Source organism: Rhinoraja longicauda, chromosome 3, assembly GCF_053455715.1.
Source record: "Rhinoraja longicauda isolate Sanriku21f chromosome 3, sRhiLon1.1, whole genome shotgun sequence".
In the NCBI taxonomy this organism is placed as follows: domain Eukaryota; kingdom Metazoa; phylum Chordata; class Chondrichthyes; order Rajiformes; family Arhynchobatidae; genus Rhinoraja; species Rhinoraja longicauda.
Window position 1 is genome coordinate 1,127,366 of NC_135955.1, and position 5,090 is coordinate 1,132,455.

General features: G+C 64.3%; 1 long non-coding RNA gene across 2 annotated transcripts; it reads right to left on the bottom strand.

Moving 5' to 3' along the window:
• Positions 1-1,272: 1,272 nt before the first annotated feature.
• On the bottom strand, positions 1,273-4,538 carry LOC144592293 (uncharacterized). Of its 2 annotated transcripts, none has more exons than XR_013547106.1 (3): positions 4,441-4,538; positions 2,269-2,362; positions 1,273-1,841 (listed from the first exon to the last, which is right to left on the bottom strand). It is a non-coding gene; the product is annotated as an uncharacterized LOC144592293 (long non-coding RNA). The 2 variants fall into 2 exon arrangements; XR_013547107.1 differs by lacking the exon at positions 4,441-4,538 and adding an exon at positions 3,722-3,741.
• Between the last annotated feature and the right edge of the window lie 552 nt (positions 4,539-5,090).

Here is a 5,090-nt window from a genome sequence, read left to right on the forward strand (position 1 = left end):
GGCGGGACTGTCATATGAGGAAAGATTGGAAAGACTAGGCTTGTATTCACTGGAGTTTAGAAGGATGAGAGGGGATCTTATAGAGACGTGTAAAATTATAAAAGGACTGGACAAGTTAGATGCAGGAAAAATGTTCCCAATGTTGGGGGAGTCCAGAACCAGGGCCACAGTCTTAGAATAAAGGGGAGGCCATTTAAAACTGAGGTGAGAAGGAACGTTTCACCCAGAGAGTTGTGAATTTGTGGAATTCTCTGCCACAGCGGGCAGTGGAGGCCAAATCACTGGATGGATTTAAGAGAGAGTTAGATAGAGCTCTAGGGGCTAGTGGAATCAAGGGATATGGGGAGAAGGCAGGCACGGGTTACTGATTGTGGATGATCAGCCATGATCACAATGAATGGCGGTGCTAGCTCGAAGGGCCAAATGGCCTCCTCCTGCACCTATTTTCTAAGTCTATGTTTACTATCCTTTTTTAAACAAAGGATGAACATTGGGCACTCTCAGTCCTCTGGGACCGACCGCCAGTGGCTGGAGAAACAAAGATCCTGGTCGAGACCACCACAATTCCCCCTCACACCTCCTGCCTTTCTGTATCCACATTTTGTACTTTAATCTCTCTCCCCACTTGTCTCTCTCTCCCCACCTCTTCCCCACTTAGTTGAAGCAGGCACGGTGGTGCAGCGGTAGAGTTGCTGCCTTACAGCGCCGGAGACCCGGGTTCCATCTGACTACGGGTGCCGTCTGTACGGAGTTTGTACCAAAGATACTAGAGGAGCAAGATAGACCACTCGACCCTAACAACCGTAGTAGGTCACGGCGCCATTTAGTCGGCAGAAACTTGTAGAAACATTTAAAAAGAAAAATAACAACAATCTGTGAGTTGACAGATGAGATATATTCTGCATGTTAATGGTATCATCACACATACTGTTCCCCCACAACACTGATCACACAGTGAGAGGCAGAGCCAATGGCGGGGTTTGCTTACTAAAATGGCTCCTTTGCGTACTACACTTCAGTATAGGCAATTTCAACGGAGTGGTTTATCTTGTTCCTCTAGTATCTTTGGTCTGCACTCCAAAGACGTACAGGTTTGTAGGTTAATTGGCTTGGTAAATGTAAACATTGTCCCCAGTGTGTGTAGGATAGTGTTAATGTGCGGGGATCGCTGGGCAGCACGGACCCTGTGGGCCGAAGGGCCTGCTTCCGCGCTGCATCTCTAAACTAAACTAAAAATAGTTCCTAGAACAGCATTAAAAGCCATTTGGGCAGGTAGACAGATAGGACGGGTTTGGAGGGAAATGGGCCAAACGCGGGCAGGTGGACGAGAGTAGCCGGGGCAGGTTGGGCGGTGTGGGCCGAAGGGCCTGTGTCTGTGCTGTGTCAGGTTGCCAGTGTCCACAAACACACAGCCAGACCGAGGCAGTCATTTATTACAGGCAATAAATTACAGTGATTCTTTACATCAGAGACAGACAGACAGAGAGAGAGCAATCACAGCACAGGCACCATGCACCCAGGGAGAGGGGGGGTGGGGGCAAGGAAGGGGGTGGGAGGGGAGGGGAGAGGAGGGGAGGGGAGGGGGAGCACTGCAGAAACTCAGGGCAGAGCTGTCCTGCTAGCTCCAGAATCAGGGTACGCTCCCCACCCCACCCGCCCAAGACTGACCGTGGAGGGTGAGCAGGACCGTGCAAAAAGGGGTGGGGGTGAGGAGAGGGTGGGTGGGATAGTCGGGGGCTGCCCCCCTCCCCCCCCCCCCCCCCCCCCCCACGTCCCAAACTCAGACATCATCGAAGATCCTGCTGCGAGACATGGAGAGATATCGCCCGGCTGGCTGGTACCTGTGGAGAGAGAGAGGGAGAGGGGGGAGAGAGGGGGAGGGGAGAGAGGGGGAGGGGAGAGAGGGGGAGGGAGAGAGGGGGAGGGGAGAGAGGGGAGGGGAGGGGGGAGAGGTGAGGGGGGAGAGGGGGGGAGAAGGGGAGAGGGGGTGTGCAGGTGATTAGCAGGACTGTCTGAGCCGTGTGATTCTGCGAACATTGTCCACATAAACCTCCCTTGACACCTGACCAAATCCTGACCCTGCCGCGCCCCCTGACCCCGCCCCCTGACCCCGCCGCGCCCCCTGACTACGCCTTGCCCCCTGACCCCGCCGCGCCCCTGACTACACCTTGCCCCCTGACCCCGCCGCGCCCCCTGACCCCGCCATGCCCCCTGACCCCGCCTTGCCCCCTAACCCCACCGCACCCCCTGACCCCGCCGTGCCCCTACCTGCTGGGCGGGGAGCTGGGGTCGGGGGGGTCGTCCCTGAAGTCGAGAGATTCCACGTCCTGGAGAAGCTCAGACGTGTCGGCGACCCGGGGAGCTGCAGAGACAGGGGTCATGGGGGAGAGGTCACGGGGAGAGAGAGAGAGGTCACGGGGGAGAGGTCACAGGGGAGAGGTCATGGGGGTGAGAGAGAGGTCACGGGGAGGTCACAGGGGAGAGGTCATGGGGGTGAGAGAGAGAGGTCATGGGGAGAGGTCATGGGGGTGGGAGAGAGGTCGGGGAGAGAGAGAGGTCACAGGGAGGGTTCATGGGGAGAGACAGAGGTCACGGGGAGAGAGGGAGGTCACGGGGAGAGGTCGCGGGAAGAGAGAGAGGTCACGGGGCGAGGTCACGCGGTGGTTAGAGGTCGTTGGGGTGAGGGCAGAGGTGACAGGGTCGTGGTCTGGGGGTGGGTGGGACGTGGGTTTGCGTTGAGTGGGAGAGGGGCCACGTGTGTGGTGGGGGAGGGGCGGTGGGTTTCAGGTGAAGGAGGGGTGGAGGGGCAGTAGGGAGGTGCGGAGGGTGGTGGGGGGGAGGTTGTGGGGGAGGGGGAGGTGGTGGGGGAGGAGGAGTTGGTGGGGGAGGGGGAGGTGGTGCGGGAGGGGGAGTGGGTGGGGAGGGGGAGTTGGTGGGGGAGGGGGAGGTGATGGGGGAGGGGGAGGTGGTGGGGGAGGGGGAGGTGGTGGGGGAGGGGGAGTGGGTGGGGGAGGAGGAGTTGGTGGGGGGGAGGGAAGGTGGTGGAGGAGGGGGAGTGGTGGGGGAGGAGGAGTTGGTGGGGGGAGGGGGAGGTGGTGCGGGAGGGGGAGTGGGTGGGGGAGGGGGAGTTGGTGGGGGGGAGGGAAGGTGGTGGAGGAGGGGGAGTGGTGGGGGAGGAGGAGTTGGTGGGAGAGGGGGAGGTGGTGGGGGAGGGGAGTGGTGGGGGAGGAGGGGTTGGTGGGGGAGGGGGAGTGGTGGGGGAGGAGGAGTTGGTGGGGGAGGAGGAGTTGGTGGGGGGGAGGGAAGGTGGTGGGGGGAAAGGGACGTGGTGGGGAGGGGGAGGTGGTGGGGGAGGGGGAGGTGGTGCGGGAGGGGGAGTGGGTGGGGGAGGGGGAGTTGGTGGGGGGGAGGGAAGGTGGTGGAGGAGGGGGAGTGGTGGGGGAGGGGGAGTGGTGGGGGAGGGGGAGTGGGTGGGGGAGGAGGAGTTGGTGGGGGGGAGGGAAGGTGGTGGGGGGAAAGGGACGTGGTGGGGGAGGTGGAGGGGTGGGTTGGGGAGAGAAGGAGGGGGCAGTCAGGGCGAGGGGAGGGGGGGCTGGGGTTGGGGGGGTGTGAAGGGGGGAGGGGCTGGGTTGGGGGGAGGGATCTGGGAGGGGGGGGGAGGGGGCTGGGTTGGGGTTTACTCACCGTATGGGGGGAGGGGGCTGGGAGGGGGATTACTCACTGTGTGGGGGGAGGGGGCTGGGAGGGGGGAGGGGGCTGTGTTGGGGGGGCTGGGAGGGGGGGTAGGGGGCTGTGTGGGGGGAGGGGGGCTGGGTTGGGGGGGCTGGGAGGGGGGTAGGGGGCTGGGAGGGGGGAGGGGGCTGTGTTGGGGGGGCTGGGAGGGGGGTAGGGGGCTGGGTTTGGGAGGGGGGCGGCGCTGCGGGTTGGGGATTACTCACTGTGTGGGGGGAGGGGGCTGGGTTTGGGAGGGGCTGGGTTGGGGGAGGGGGCTGGGTTGGGGGGAGGGGGCTGTGTGGGGGGAGGGGGCTGGGTTGGGGGAGGGGGGCTGGGTTTGGGAGGGGCTGGGTTGGGGAGGGGGCTGGGTTGGGGGGGAGGGGGCTGGGGGGTTGGGGGGGAGGGGGGCTGGGTTGGGGGAGGGGCTGTGTTGGGGAGGGGCTGTGTTGGGGAGGGGGCTGTGTTGGGAGTTACTCACTGTGTGGGGGGAGGGGGCTGGGTTGGGGGGAGGGGGCTGGGTTGGGGGGAGGGGGCTGGGTTGGGGGGGAGGGGGCTGGGTTGGGGGGGAGGGGGCTGGGTTGGGGGGAGGGGGCTGGGTTGGGGGGGAGGGGGCTGGGTTGGGGGGGAGGGGGCTGGGTTGGGGGGGAGGGGGCTGGGTTGGGGAGGGGGCTGTGTTGGGGGGGAGGGGGCTGTGTTGGGGAGGGGGCTGTGTTGGGAGTTACTCACTGTGTGGGGGGAGGGGGCTGGGTTGGGGGGAGTCCGGGGGGCCGCGGTTCCTGACTGGGTCGATGGTCTGGTTCCCGTAACGTTCCTTCCACACCTGGAAAACACAGGGAAAGGTTAATGGGGGGGGTGGAGAGTGATGGGGGAGGGATGGATGACGGGAGGGAGGGGAGGTTGCGAAGAGGGAGAGGGGGAAGGGGGGAGGAGGGGGAAGGGGGGAAGGACGGGGAAGGGGAAGGAGGAGGTAAGGGTGAGGGATGAGGAAGGGGGGAGGGGGAGGGAGGGGGAAAGGGGGAGGGAGGGGGAAGGGGGAGGGAGGGGGAAGGGGGAGGGAGGGGGAAGAGGGAGGGGGAAGAGGGAGGGGAAGGGGGAGGGGGAAGGGGGAGGGGGAAGAGGGAGGGGGAAGTGGGAGGGGGAAGGGGGAAGAGGGAGGGGGAAGGGGGAGGGGGAAGGGGAAGGGGGAGGGGAAGAGGGAGGGGGAGGGGGAAGGGGAGGGGAAGAGGGAGGGGGAGGGGGAAGGGGGAGGGGAAGAGGGAGGGGGAAGGGGGAAGAGGGAGGGGGAAGGGGGGAAGGGGGAGGGAGGGGGAAAGGGGGAGGGAGGGGGAAGGGGGAGGGAGGGGGAAAGGGGAGGGAGGGGGAAGGGGAGGGAGGGG